The sequence below is a fragment of the Pleurodeles waltl genome, chromosome 8 (genome assembly GCF_031143425.1).
Source record: "Pleurodeles waltl isolate 20211129_DDA chromosome 8, aPleWal1.hap1.20221129, whole genome shotgun sequence".
Classification (NCBI taxonomy): Eukaryota; Metazoa; Chordata; class Amphibia; order Caudata; family Salamandridae; genus Pleurodeles; species Pleurodeles waltl.
Window position 1 is genome coordinate 1,299,640,700 of NC_090447.1, and position 15,967 is coordinate 1,299,656,666.

The 15,967-nt window shown below is 42.6% G+C and overlaps 1 protein-coding gene across 2 annotated transcripts in view; it reads left to right on the forward strand.

The window, feature by feature from the left end:
* Positions 1 to 15,967, forward strand: part of ZDHHC20 (zinc finger DHHC-type palmitoyltransferase 20) — a 309,510-nt gene that overhangs the window by 95,571 nt on the left and 197,972 nt on the right. The window lies entirely within an intron of this gene.

Sequence of the window (15,967 nt, forward strand, 5' to 3'; positions counted from 1 at the left end):
AAGAAAAGTCCAAATAGGAATTTGCAGCGCTAATAGCTGTAATTAGAGCAAACGCGAGTCCTATTGGATTACAAATGCTTGTTAATCATGTGAGGAAGGTTAGATGGCTCATAGAGTGATGGTTCAAAGAGGTGTGGAAGACAGCGGAATTAGCCCTATCAGTGCCACATGGAAAGAATGGGTCTATGTAGTTCCCTTTGTGTGTATATGTTTTAGGTACCTGTCTTATTTAGGAGTGTGAGTCTCTGGGCAGGACTGGCCGTACCAGGCATCAGGCTTTTTCATGGGAGGCTGGAAGAGTCAGGGCTGGTTTTGCGACTGGGGGCCGGTTTGGAGAGGTCCCAAGTAACAAAAGCAACAGCGAGCCCACACTTGCACACCACAACCCCCATCCCAAGGGCTGGTCCAACAAAATTGCCAGGGCTGCTTTGGGTTCCCAGTCTGTCCCTGGTAAATCTGGCTTCACTGTAGTAGGTGGGGGGAATGTGAGCAGGTAGGATAACTGGTTAAAGGAGGGAGGATGAGCTGGGTAGTCAACCAGAAGTACCTGGGAATCCTGACAAGCTGTCTTTCTGCTCCCTTGGGAGTAAAGCACCCCCTCCCTCTGGCAAGCAGCAGGGAATTTTGATTCTCTGGGGCATTGTCTTTACAGATAGCCCAATATCGTCCTACTTGCCTTGCTGAGTGGCGGCACCTTTCGGGCTTGGGTCAGCCGCCACCCTGGGAAACCTATCCAGGCCAGACATTTTTGAAAACTAGACACTGATTGGAGTCTAGGGTAGTGTTCCATGGATCCCACATTATTTTGGTGCCCACAATGCTCTGTAAGCTTTAAACTTTGCCTAAAATCACACATGTTCGTGAATTCCTGTGACGTAAACCTCAGAAATTTGCAGGTAATCTCAAACATCCTACCTCCTACCATTCCCCCACTTGTGGCAAACCACAGTAGACTCCCCCTGGGTGTCTAGGTTTCAGAAATGCCTGGGTTTGGTATGTTTCTATGGTGGTTGACAAGCTTGCTCCCAAGTACTACAGCTCTCCCATTGCCAAAACAGGTAATTTTTTGACAGGTAATGTTGATGTCTCCACATTAAAGTTTTGGGGGATTTCTTGATGCAGGTACTATGCCCACCCACCCAAGTGGGGTACCGTTCTTTTCCAGAGATTTATGAGAATGCTGGGAGTAGGACATTTGGTGATCCCTGTAGATTCTGGAACTTTCCCTTACTGAAGTGTTAGAAAAATATGTGAAGTTTGCAAGCTTCTGTGTGATAGTGTATCTTGCATAAATGTTGATATGGTGGTTATAGGATTCAGGAACCCCTACGGGTGTAAGATGATAGGAGGGTGTCACCAGAGGTATTTACATCCACCTGATTGGATATATTTGTAATTAATGCATGGTATTTAGTATTGTGTCTTAATGAGAAGTATTTTCCTTTTTACAAGAAAAAGCACTGACCCGACAGTGATTTATAGAGTGCTATTGTTCACCAGCGAGAGCAGGGGATCCTAGCCCACATCACTTTCCCTGAGTAGGCCTTTGATTGCTCTAGTTTGCTACCCTGAGAGAGTCAAGTGCTACAATGCGGTACTTGGTTACCTGTAAACAGAAAGTTGCAGACTTACTACTCGTGAAGGACTCGCATCCGTCTGAACTAATCATTCAATTTCGTAGAACGTCTTAAAAGCTTACTCAAAGAGGCAGTTGTCTATGTCCATTCTCCTAGTTTTTCGTTGTAGAGAAAGCCCTTGGAGTACCAGCAGTTCAACCAACACCTTCTGTGAAAAACCCAACCCATAGTGTCAAGACTGTTGAATTATAAGGACAGAGATGTTATCCTATAAAACATCTCAGAAGCTGATTATACAGCCCTGGTTGAAGCTAAAAGACGCCCCTTCATGGTAATCTACATAGTTAATGTCAACCACTAGTCCGGCCATAACTAACATCAGCCTTGGCTCCCTTACCCCCATAATATCTCTGCAACCTGTGGTAGTAGTGTGATTTGTTAGAATTTTGATTCCTTTTTAGGGTCGAACACGCAAAGCGCTCTGTCCCTGGTGTAATCTCTCTGTGGGCTTTTAGCCACGCCCATCAGTTTGGTTGGTTAGTGGGTTGCCTTTTAAATTTCACTTGATTTAAATAGTGAAAGGCATGCATACGTCATGCCTCTTCCGGTGTTAAGCCCGCCTTGAACGCACCAGCCAACTACTGAAAACATACGAGGCTTCATATTACCGTATGGCTTCTGGACTACTTTTTCTCTTTATTTCATAGGCAGTGAGATCTCGCTAGGCACTAGTTGAGCGATTTGTATGACATGACCCTGTTACATGGATAATTGCACTTTTGCCAGTTACATGGATAATTGCACTTTTGCCGATACGTTTAACCGCGAGCGAACTTCTGTTTCCTTTTGTGTGTCTGCTTTGCACTCATGGCAGCGGTCAGCTTGCTTATATGAATCTTTTTTACTTTTCATTTTCAGTTTATGTGGCAAGAAAAGTCCGGTTAGGAGTTTACTTCGCTAATAGCTTTAACTCGAGCAAATGGAAGACTTACTGCATTGTAAATGCTTGTAGGGTCTTGTGGACGCTGCTCTTGCCACCTCAAACTTAATTTCCCTGCTGTCTGGGGTGGGACTACATCCCCCAGACCAATACCAGGCAGGCGGGGAGGTCACGACACGCTAAAATCGCTTGAAGTCCTGCAGCGCGGTCTTGTGGATACTGCTCCTGTCACTGCATACTTCATTTCCTTGCTGTCTGGGGTGAGACTACATCCACCAGACCAACATGAGGCAGGTGGGGTTGTGCACAATGTGCTAAAAGTGCTTGAGAAGCCCTGCAGCGCCGGACGCGCCTGGGCAAAGACCAGACCAAGTCTTAGCCTGGGCTGGGCCATTCTTCTTTCCTGCAGAGTTTGGATCCCCTTCCCCCCCCCCCCCCCCCCCCTCTCGCCGTTTGTCTGTCACTCAAGAAGAAGATTAAAGGCACTGTGCATATTTTTTCATTGAGCGCCTGTCCTGCCCCGTTTTATAATTTAGTCTCACTAGCTGACATTCTCTGATCCCTGTGCTTGTGGAAATGGGGAAGAGAAAACGCACTAGCTCAGCAGTAACATGCCTTCAAGCATTACCCTTCTCAACAATTGATAACTTTTTTGGTCAGGGTGTTTGATGTGATAACTAATGAGATAAAACTGGCAGAAAGGCCTCCTTTGCAGCAGAGGCCCTGGCATCGTCATTAACTTTCTCTCCTGCGCCACTTAGACCATCTCAACTGATTAATCCCTCCATTATTGTGTCCCCGACTGGTGAGCTCAATCTTAATCATTCAATGATGGCATGAGGAAGTCACGGAGGTACCAATAGATATTGGGAGTAGTGGCACGCAGGCGGAGCTCATGAGAGGTGAACTTTCTGTTCTATCACTGGAGTGTCAGCTGGGCTCAAAAAACAAAAGTAAGCAAAGTAGGACAGGATCAGGAGTCCCTGGGCAGCCCTCTGTATCTCCATCTTTCTCAAGTAAAGCCTTATGGGCAAACATTATTGGGCCTTTCAATGATGTGTTATATATAAAGTTAAGCCCAGTGCTCGGCTTACGGCTATGGAGACTGATTTAAATTCACTCACAACACAAAAAAGGGCCTCAATCTCTCTGGTATTGGGCCAGATAACGCTGTTACATCAAATGCTATACTAAATGCACAAGTACCAACCTCCCTGACACATGAGGGAGCAGAATTTGTCGAGAGCTCACAGATGGGAAATACAATGGGAAGTCTTTTGGAATATAAAGCCAAGACAACAACTCCCAAATCGACCATCATGGGAATCAGGCAGCAGTCTCTATCGATAGCTTCAACAGTAAATCTTATGGCCACAGAGCCCAGAGAAGCATTGCCGCCAGTGATATTCCTCCTAGAGCCTGCCTCTACATGGTTGTTTTGGCAAATGACCCCCCCTACACCAGATGGTGTGGCTGAGCCAAAATTATCCCTGATAAATATAGTAGTGCACTGGTTGTCACTGAACATGAAAGGGACATTGGGATTTGCTCCAAGAGATTTGTTTGCGTGTTGCTTGGGAAGTACTGACCCACTCAAATGCAATTTTCCAGATTTAATTATTAATTTTAGAAATCCTAGGCTTGCAAGGGAAATCTAGGTGATGGCCAGAGCTGGAATGGTAAACTGAGCCCTATAAAAAATATTTCATTTGAACTTCTTTTATAGACATGTAAATCAGTCTATGAAGGAAAAACTATTTCGGCCAACGCGCTTCAATGAGGATATTAGATGTAATGCAGAGCTGCAGGTACTGGTAAGAGGCAGATTGAGGGCCCTCATCTCCTTGATTCAAAATGATTGACTTTTTCCACCAGCATATGCACGCAATTCTAGTGGCCTCAAACAAAATGGTTTGTTGGTGCTTATGAGTGGCCTGCTGAATTGTATGACTACCCCTTTCAGATTCGCTTGTCAGCGGGGAACTAGTAGGAGATTGAGTCATTCTAAGGCCCCCCCTCTGTACCTGAGCCAACTGATGGGATTAGAGCCCCTTAAAGTGAGGGAATACATATAGCTGCCCTCCATTTACTACCAAACTTTAATGATTTTAACGATGGCCAAAGAGGTTTGAAGTTGGCCACATGGAACATTGCAGGTGCACGCTGTAAGCTCGATAAGCCTCATTGATTACCCCTTACCTCTACCTTTGACGTGATCAACGTGCAAGAGAGCTTGATGACAAGTTCTTTAACATTGACGGTTTTCACGCCTTGTTCCAACCAGCCTTGCCCTCTACAGCAGGCAGATCGCATGGTGAGATCGCCACCTGTGTTTCTGTAAAAATTTACAAAGTTAAAGTAGCTGTGAGATGGTCACCCCATCAGTTCCTGGTACCGCAGATTTCCGTAGGGGGTCATTGGGACATCTAGTTGATTCATTGTTACTGTAATATTTTTAGCAATCAAGTACTAAAAGCAATCCAGGACTCTGATGAATTTGTAGATGGCTATTTTCTCCACTTGAATATCAAAGTAATTGTGGTATGGTGGGGGGATCTTAATATCCAACTTTGTTCTCTGAGTAGTAGCCAGGCATGTGGTATGTCATTTGATGATGAGGGGGTTTAGTAGGGTGCATTTTAAACATAATTCCTTGGGTGATTCTCTGAACACACTCATTTTTTAATTACATTCACAATATCCCTACATTTACAGGCGGGACTAGGGGGAGCGTGATAGAATTTATAATTATCTTGGCAGATGCTGCTCACGTGACTTCAGATCATAAAACTACCGACAATTGCCTGAGTGATCACAATCCTTTTTGCACTACCCTACAATTAAACACGAGGATAAACACCCCCCCCCCCAACTCAGGGCAAAAAACTGGTTTTTAATAGACATGAAGGCATCAGGGTCAAATGGGAACAAATTGATCGGGTCACTTTTATGCATAAAAATGGGAAAATATAGATTCCTTAGAACAGTGTCTGGCTGAGGGTTCATCCGACCCAACTGTACTAGGGGTTTTGACCATTTATGTTGGGCAATTAGAGAGGGTCTGACGGCCCATAGATCATCACAGGACACTCCTTTACATCGCTGGTTCCATGTGGCATGCTCAGCAGCTCATAAATACTTTAAGCTTGCCCTAAAATCAGCTCCACAGTGCCCTCTGGCTGTGCGTATAGTAAGAAGAGAATATAAGGATATTGTGGGAGCAAGAAAAGGGGAGATTGGAGAAAAAGCATGGAAGACTTGACAGCAGCAGCTGCCCTAAAGAAAAGCGCAAAGTTCTGTGAGGTAATAAACCAACCTTTTTATTTTTATTTTCAGAGCCAGACACTCCAAAGGTAGAAGCCTTGATCCCTGAAGTGGAGTGGATAACTCACTATATTGGAGTTTACAACACAGTGGAACACCCCAACCTCACTTGGGCGACCAGCCCCATGTCTCTTCTTTAAATGTCTCACCAGTGCACTTATCCATGCCTATTGTGCTGGGTGAGGTAGTGAGGGCACTGAACCTTTTTAGCATCTGGTAAAGCTCCTGGTCCGGACTGGGTGGCAATAGATCTCTTTAAATCCGATTTACACCTGTGGGGACTGATTGTAACTAAAGTTTTAAGAAGTGCGGTGGAGGATAAGATCCCAGATTCCTGGAGATCCACCATCTTAGTTCCCATTTTTAAACAAGCTTTTGCAGTGCTATAGGTCTCACATTTGCGTGAGTTAGAGCTATTGTTGTTGTAAATGCCTAATTGGACTTCTCTTGCCACATAAATTGGTCAGCCTTGCCTCATAATTTTGTTCTTTCTTGCCACATAATTCCAGTGGCCCTACATAGAAACTAAAGCACTTCCATTTACCTTCTTCCTCTTTGTAATTTAAATCTGCCATGCTAATTATAATAGAATTCCACTTTTACACCCTACCATCAGAGTTTCTGGCTGGTTAACACAATTCTGGAAAAAAAGGCACAAGACGGCCACGGAGATTGAAATAATCAGTTCAGCTGAGAGAGGTTGAAAACCTGCTACTATCTAGAAGCACGCTGGTTTCTGAAAAGTGGTTGTTTTGTGTTACAGTACTTTATTTAGTCTGACATTCTTTGAAAGAAAACTCTACTCCTCCAGGAAAGGAGCACAATAAAAAAAATACTGGTAAATATAAATACCTGACTGCAGAAGACGATGCAGTCAACATAGGATGATAAAAATTTACTAACAACACCAGATTCTTCATTTTAACTATAATTTCTGAAATTATACATAGGTTTCACTGCAATAAGGCCATAATGAAAATTGCAAAACGGGACTGGCTTGTATTGCTTTAGTGAGCAGGGACTTCTAACCCCACATTTATGATCAATGTCTTTAAGTGGACTGATAACGGGAAGAAATATGCGAGCAATAACGATAAATATGATAGAACTTGACTCGAGTCTGAGCAAACACCTTGATCAATCCTTGACATCCACATTACGTGTCCTCGGACATAAAGTAATAAAGTAATGTGCCTGCCGCAAAGAATGCGTAGCATATAGATTATATATATTTTTTAAAAAGCGCAGCAGTAAGCTTTTGCAATGGTGTCTTCAAGGAAGGAAGAAAACGTATTTACAAAATTGAAGAATACCATGATCGCCAAAATGTATAGTGAATAGGAAAGCCCTCAATATGAATATGATACTGTTTGTTCATTAAATGGAGGGGTTATGCCCCGCGAGGAGCGCAAACACTATCTCGCCCCCCCCCGTTCTCCGTTTGGGGTGACACAGCACCAAAAGACAAGCGTTGCAGAAAAGAAGACTTACCTCAGATGGCCTCAAGCAGAACTCTCATGGGACTTCTGGCAGTTGCCTTGCGATTCATATTATTGCAGCCTCTCTGCTGTGATTGGCTCTCTAACTTGTCAGTTGGCACGCACCGGAGTGAAATAACAAGCATGTCACGCAGTACAGCCACGGGAAAGTCACCTGACAGCGTCCGAGGTAAAACGTATTTCAATTAGGATAAGCGACATAAAAGAGAGACTACGCGGACACTTGCACATATTAACAGCTGTTACACCAATACGTTTTCGATAAAGTGAAAAACAAGTAATTAAATATGAAATGGAGGTGCGGAGCCATGGTGACTGAAAGAAAGGCGCGACCGCCATATGTAAACATTAAGTGCGGTGTGCTGCGCTGCAACAATTAAAGGAACTTAAATGACTCATGAGCTTCATGGAAACCTGGTAGAACAGGGAGAAGGTGTGGCGCAAAGACTAGAGCTGCGACTTTGGAACTGAGGACCCGGTTTCAAGTCACGGCGATGGCTCAACTTCACTTAATTTCCCCATGCCTACAAATAATTAATATGGCCTTATGTAATGTAGCTGGTATTCTCGTAAAGTTAAAACTCCAACGTTAAAACAAGTAATTAAATAAACAAGTGCGCCTCCACCCTACCTCCCACCCTCAGGGGCCCCACGAAGGCACACTCGGCGCAGAGAGCCGACAAGCAACAAATGTAACCAAGATAACAGCCTTATTTGCAGCCTTGTTTACAATGAAGCTAAGTTGAGAGCAAGAATGCTTTGCAAATGAAAACTGAAGCTTCGTTGAACCCAAGCAAGAAACAAAGGGGAAAAAAAAGTCTCTTAAAGAAGAGATAAACAGGACAAAGTGTAATGACTGACCACTAACACAGAAGGAGTTTTAAATGACACTGAAACGAGCAAAAGAAATGGCTTTAAGACCACAGGAGAAGTATACTTAAAAGTATACCAGAGACTGTACGCTTATGCTCGACCTAATAAGGAGACAAGTTATCACCTACCTGTTATAGGCCAATCTTCTTGATAGATGCTACAGCCAAAGTCTTTTGGAGGGTAATCTTGGCACGTCTAGAAACTTGGGATGAGGAAGACATGGTTTTAACCCCAGTGCAGTTTGGATTCAGGCCAGGCATTGGCACTATTGAGCAAACCCTAAACGCCCATCCTAATATTAGTAAGTATTAACATGCGAAGAAGGGGGGACACTAGATTGTTCTAGCATGTTTGACTTAGTTAATTGGGATAAACTCCCGGTAATAATGGCAAAGATGGGGTTTGAATGGGGTTATAATTTAAAGTTTGACGTATATTATTGCCTGAAGGGAGAATTAACAACTCAAATAAATCACAGAGGGGTAAGACAGGGATGCATTTTAGACCTTTTTTTGTTCCTCATTTATATCATAGCTGAACATCTTACAGATGCAGGGTTGGATGGGTGGAAAATCACTCCCTATACTTTTATACACAGATGATGTGGTTTTAATTGCCTGAACACAAAATTATTTACAGAAATTATTGGATCTCTTCACAAAGTTCATGGAGTTGTTGGACTTAAAAATTAACCAGTCAAAATCGTATGACATGTGGGCCTAAAACCAAGCTTCATATGGGGGTGCTATATTAAAAAAAAATTGAAGTTTTTAACTATTAAGCATAACCTTTAGTTCTAAGTTAAGCTGGAAAGATCATATTTTAATGAATTCACAACAAATGGTAAGAGATACAGAAGCAGTCTTCCGTTTTGCAAGAATCTTAAATCATAAGCCATTTTTAGAGATGATAGGATTGTTAAAGGCAAAGTGTATCTCGGCTACTTCCTACAGGGATGGTGTTTGGGGGTATCAAAACATGAATGCACCGCAGTGCATCAAAAATGGTTTTGCTCATTACTAAAAACACTGCAGATTTTATAAGCCATGAAAAGTTGGGGCTGCCCTTGGTGGAAGACCAGATAAAAATTGCCATACTCTTACTATGGGTTAAATGTTTGGACCCTGAAGCAAAACTGGTGAGAGAGTTCATCTTTTACTCCTTATCCCTACAAAACATTAATAAAATACCACAGCTGGCACTTTTTGGCAAGCTAGGGCTCCTGGAAATGTTTCCACATACATTATCAGTGAAAAGGGACTCTAAAGTTATTGTGAAATCTTGTCACACCAAGTTCTGTATGAATAAAAGATTAAGTAATGTGTCGAGATTAGAGTTTGTGGAGCTGTATATTCTCATAGTCACTGTAAATTACGCTGAATCATACTTGTCTTGGTTTGCGAACCCAAGTCACAGTTTTTATCGAACCTTTTTTAGACTAAACCTCATGCATTTTAAAGTGGCCTTTCCTATTCAGGGTTCATGGAAACATGATCTACCCCCATGCCACTGTAACTCCATCGCAAAAATGGATCATGTTTTGTTCCCTATATTAAATCCCTAGAGTTGCCTTTTTAGTAGCCCTTCTGCAAAAGGCTGGTTTTAAAACATATTTGCCCGCTATGGAGTTTCTACAAAGACTTTCTTCAATAGACTTATGCTGTGCAATTCTGAATTTTATTAAAAGCGCTCTCCAGATAAAAAACCAGTATGAACAGGTAACCCTTTGAAATGGCTGTAAGTAACGCACCATTTTTAGGTGTTAGATTTACCCATTCCTTGTTTATTAATATTATTGATCTTGTTTTAATATTGAAACTGAATGACTCAGATTTTTTTTAATGCTTTGTGTATTTATGTATTATGCTTTTATGGCAATATATGCTGAATAAAGATCAAATGATTCTTTTTGGGTAGTTTTGGTTACTAGACCTGGGTAGGGTAATTTTGGAGTTTAATTTGTGACTGGGATGAGATGGAAAGAAACAGAAAATGTCCAACAGCTCCAGGGACAGCCTTAGACTATCATCCACCAGCAGCACCCCAGTGGGTAGCCCGAAATATGATATACTAACTTGAACATCAGGAGACTGGGCAACCTGTCCAAAACACAAAGAATGCATTCATCTATTTACTGATCAGGCATATACATTGTGTACCTCCAAGAGACACATCTCACTACAGGAAAAAGGGAGAGCTGGTGGTTATTGATCCTGCCGGTAGATACATAATACTGTTAGGTAGACCGGATGGTGTGCCTTTGAGGTTGTTAAACATTTATACCGCAGAAATCTCCCAGAATGAGTGCCTAACCATGGTAGTTGTTCAACTGATTCATGACCAAGAAAATGTCGCCATTTGCGGGAGTGGTTTTAATTGTATAGTGGTCCCAGAGCAGGTTCAGGTTATACCCACTTCTCCAGGCCACTGTGGCAACTTCGGCCTTTTGCAAGTTCTTTAATTAGTCAACAAACTGACGACTAGTAGGCATTTGGAGAAACATGCACCTTGGGATTTTGGTAGTATTCGTACTACTCTCAATGTACATGCCTTGCGTACTAGGATTAACTTGTTTATTAGTAACCTGTAGATGGGGGAAGCGGTTAAAGATACAGAGTACTTGAGCAAAACCCTTTCTGATTGTAATCCACTTAAATTGACTTTATGCCTGCAGCTGGAGGCACTCCTTGATACACCTTACAGAGAATCACTCAAAATGAAATTAAGTCGTTTTTTGTGGAGCACAAGGAGCCTATTCATGATCCCTTTATTGTCTGGGAGGCTGCTAAGGTCTCTGAGAGGTGCATGCATAAAAATGAGACGTGGCTAAGGTTGTTTTGGAAATGGACAACATAAAACTAGAAAAGAGTTTAGGACATTTAAAAATTGTAGCTTTCACGTCCCTGGAAAGCTGCTCCCACTTAAAACAAACAAGGAAGAATTACCAAGAACTAATAGATAGGTTACAAAAGCACCATTACAAAGTGAAGGAGACTAATCTGGTAGACTAATGGCATGGTTGACAAGGAGTGAAAGTCCATCTAGTAACATCACGGCAATTTGGAAAATGAATAGGTAAGTATCACACACTCAGTTGTGTACCAATACAGCTTTCATCTAATTTTATAAAATAATTGTATGCAGAGTCTGCTGATACTACAGATGACTGCCAGGAACAGTTCAAAAGTAGAGCCTGACTGAATAAACTAAAGATGAGAAGAGGTAGCAACTGGAAACGCTAATAGCTGCTGAATAAAATATTTAAAACGATACTGGGGACCTAGCAAAATGCCAGGAAGTTATGGTCTGCCAGTTACATTTTACAGCACTTTCACAAACACATTAACACCACATTATTTATAATATACACGACTGTCAGGGATAGTTGCTCACTTACTTTATCATCCAAAAGAAGCTTTGTTCATTACACTCTCAGAGCCTAATAATGACCCACTCGACATGGGCTCTTATATACAAATGGCTAAACATGGGTTATAACATTTTGGCCAAATTGCTGGTGTCCAGGATGTCTGAAGTTCCTTCTGAACTAATTTACCCAGATCAATCAGGGCTTATGCCTAGTAGAAATCCATTGCCAAATATTAGACTGCTGTATCCTTTGTTGAATAAGCAACTGCTGGGAGCAGAATAACAAGCATCAGTGGCCTCCATAGTCTAGAGAACAAGCCTTTCATGCTGTTTGCTGGAGGTATTTTCCTGGTATGGGGACACTACACTGGATTTGCTGCTGAAATGTTATCATGGATAAAGCTACTTTAAGCATCACTAATAGCCGTGTTCAGACATGGGAAGTAAATAGGGGCACGTTCCAGGGTTGCCCCCTTTGAACCCTGCTTTTTAGGTCGCAACCTTCCTGATTGCATAGCTGTCTGGTTTGCTAAAGACATCTTGGACATTCAGAAAGCTGACTTGGGAATACATTCTGCCCGTTGCTTGCCATTGGTTTTGTGGTTTGTAACTCACATTTTCTTGCTTTCCATTTGCTAGCTTTATTTGTTTTAGGCTGTCCAGCTTGAGTTCATACCTTCCCTTGCCCAAATCTTATTTACAGTATCCTTCTGAGTGCCCCCTTTCTGTAAACAGGCCTGTAAACCTTGTTCTCATCTCATCACATTTGCTGTGCATTCAAAGACCGAAGTCAGTTGTCAGGTGCTGTCTTCCGTGGGCGCTTGTTTGCTTTTCTTTCTTTGACTTCAAAGTGACAGGATTTATATGGCAGTATTGCTGGATACTGGTGGTAGGAAATTGTTTGTTTTCTAGCACACAACAACATTTAAACGAATTGTGTAAATATTTCAGGACACAAATGAAACACTTTTTTTTATTTGTGAAGTTTGTTTGAAATAAATACTTTAATATCATTAAAACAATCATTACACTTGGAGATGCAATTTCCACACATTTTCTTCCGTGCACTGTATAGTATTAGTAGTAAAACTGTGTCCCTGCAAATGTAATGGTCATGTCAAATTAAATTAAAATGTGTTGTCTGTAATGGCAGTGTGCTACCACACCATGAATACTCTACTCTACGCCACTCCACTCCACTCTATTCTCCACCACTGCACTCCACTTTACACCACTTCATGCCACTGCAGTCTGCACCACTCCACACAACTTCATGCTGCTCTTCTGTACTCCCCGTACCACATTACGCCAATGCACTCTTCGCCAATCCAGTCTAGGTCACACCAATCTACTCTGCAAACTTCACTGTATGCCACTGTACCCTACGCCACTCTGCAACATTGCAATCTACTCCCATGCACCTTACTCTGTAACACTCAACTATATTGTGCTGCACTCTACGCCAGTCTACTGAATGCCACTGTAATCTGCTCTTTGCCACCTCACTCTACGCTACTTTACTACAAGCCATTGCACTCTACCACTTTACGCAGCTGTGCTATACCCTGCACCACTCCACTCTATGCCACTTCACTCTACCCTGCAACAATCTACTCTGCAACAATCTACTCAATGCTACTGCACTCTACTCTGTTGTGCACCTGTCCACTCTATGCTACTGCACTCTACTCCACTCCGCTCTGTCAGTGCACTCTACGCAACTGCACTGTATGTCACTGCATTGTATGTCACTGCACCCTACACCACTGCACTCTACTCTGCATCACTGTACTCTGCGCCTCTGCACTCCACTGCACCCTGTCACTCTACTCTGCAACACTGCACTCTCCGCCACTGAACTCTGTCATTCTACTCTACACTACTCCACTCAGTGCCACTGCATTCTAAGGCACTATCCTCTACTCTGTACCAGTTATGCTACTCTACTGTGCTCCACTCTGCCACTTTACTCTACTCTACACTCAACGCCACTCGACTCTGCACCACTGCATTCTACAATGCTGCATTGTATGCCTCGGAGTTCAGCGCCGCTGCACTCTGCCACTATACTCTGCAACACTCTAAGCCAGTGCACCCCATACCAGTCCACCCTACCCTATACCACTTCACTGTATGCCACTCTACACGACTACACACTATGCCACTCCACTTTACTCCATTCTTTGCCATTCCATTCTCTGGCTCCCCACCACTTTCCTCTATGCCACTAACTTTTAGCCATGCTGAATAGAAGCCACACTAGTGTGCAACATGTCTAAAACACATTGGCAAAGCCAATAGTTCTTGCATAGGCGAAACCTATTGGCTTTGCCATTGCTTGTTGTGATTGCTGTGGAACCCCCAGCTGACGTGCTTAGGGCTGAGGAGTCGGATAGGGGAGTCACCTTATGTGGTCTTTGGCACAACTTCTTCCTCTATAATAATGACCCAGCAGTAGAAACTGAGTAGGTCAAGTATCAGAATTAAACTAACCAATAGATATCCTTCTGGTTCCTCCCTCAAAATGTAGTAGAAACGTGTCAGCTGTCAGCGCTGTCACTACGATTGGCTAACAGAACCTCTAAGTGTCAGGGAATACAGGTATTTCATAAAGATGAAGGTACACTGGGGGGCAATCTAGGTAAAACCATTGTAAATATCACAGAATGCATCCCATTTTGGTGCAACCTGCTGTTGTCTTTAATGGGCAAGGCTGTTCTCTCTAAAATGATAATCCTCTCTAAGCTACAATATTTCTTTGTAACAGTCCCATAAATATTTAAAACTCTGAATTCACTGCTTTTGGAGGTAATAGCGAGAGAAAACAGGAATACAATTACACTTCAAAAATGACAATTCTCCATACTGGAGGATAGATTCCATGCACCAGAGTGAAAAATATTACATTGCTGCAGTGGGTGGCAAGTTGTGCGGGTACTACATTTGAGGAACCTGCACATATTGGTGGTAACAAGCAGAGCATGCTTCTTGCACCTGCAGTTCTAAATAGAAGACATATTGGTGCAAATTAACTTCAGGCTTTCGAGTGTTGTTTGGCGTTGCTGGAAAAATGTTTTTTTTTTTTTTGTAATTTTATTTTCAGTTTGTACCATGGTGTATGCCCGGACTGTTTAACTATGGTGGTTACCACTCTCAGGAACTCTGCCCTGGGTAGGTCCCCTGTGAGGTACCGGCTGCAACAACTTAGTGCACCAACCTCCAGGCAAGTTATTCCTATTGAGCCGTTTTCTCAACTTGGGACGGGCGACAGTGACTTCCTAAAATAGCTAGATGCGCAGTCTGTAGAGTAAGTGAATGGAGTCTAGTTTATTGACATCTTCAGACACATATAGGTCTTTTGTAGATGGAGAAGTATTTTTGAATTTGTGGATTTTTTCTTTGGTCCTGAAGAAGCGTCACCGGATCTTTTTTGACCCATTAGACGCAAAACATGTTGACCCCTTAGGGGCGGTAGAAGTTCTTCCCCGTCCCTCCACATCATTGACCAATTAGCGAAGGTATTAGGTAATGTCCCTTCCCCCGTTTGATCTATATTGAGAGAGTGGTTGAGCATTATTACTATCAACACACTCCACTGGTTTTTAATCTTGGCCCTAACCTTTGCTGACCTAATAAATTTATGATGTAAAACTTGGTTTTGATGCAATTTTAATTTTTTTCTGCTCTCCTTTTCTCCGTGAAGGCACTTAAGGAGTGATTTAAGATCTCCGGCAAAGAGCCCACCCCTTTACGGGGGGCTTGTCAGACATTGCAGCGCCGGTCTGACGAGGAACATGCCTAATGATGAAGCCTGACATCCAGTTGGATGTGAGGGCTCTTGCTCCTAATAATAAGTTTGCCCTGTGTTTTCTTTCTCTTCTTGTTCTTTCTGGAATAGTGTACCTCATACTTTTACAGACTTAGTTCGGGAGGCAGTATACTGGACCATTAATCTCCCTGTCCCTCTATTTATAATAACTATGGTGGTACCCAGAATTTACGAGAATCACTACCATAACTAACAATTTTGCATAATGCAGTGACTGACACCGTAGGTAACCTGTTTGAAGAGCACGGACTTAAAGCATTTGTAGAATTGCGTAGAGAGGGCAATTTACCAGTGGGACAGTTTCTAACCTATGCCACAGTCTTGCAAACAGTAATGCCTGCTTAGAAATGTGAGAACAACAAACTGACTACACATATAATCCTGAAGCATATATTACCACATAGCAGTAGCCAAGAGCTAATGCTATGCTATAGCGTAGTATGATCAAACAAACTAAAAGTCCCCTGGCAATATTGAGAGACAGATGGAAAATGACACAAATCAACATTTCACAGAAAGGGAATGGGGGAAGTTTCTTGAATTCCCCACAGATATC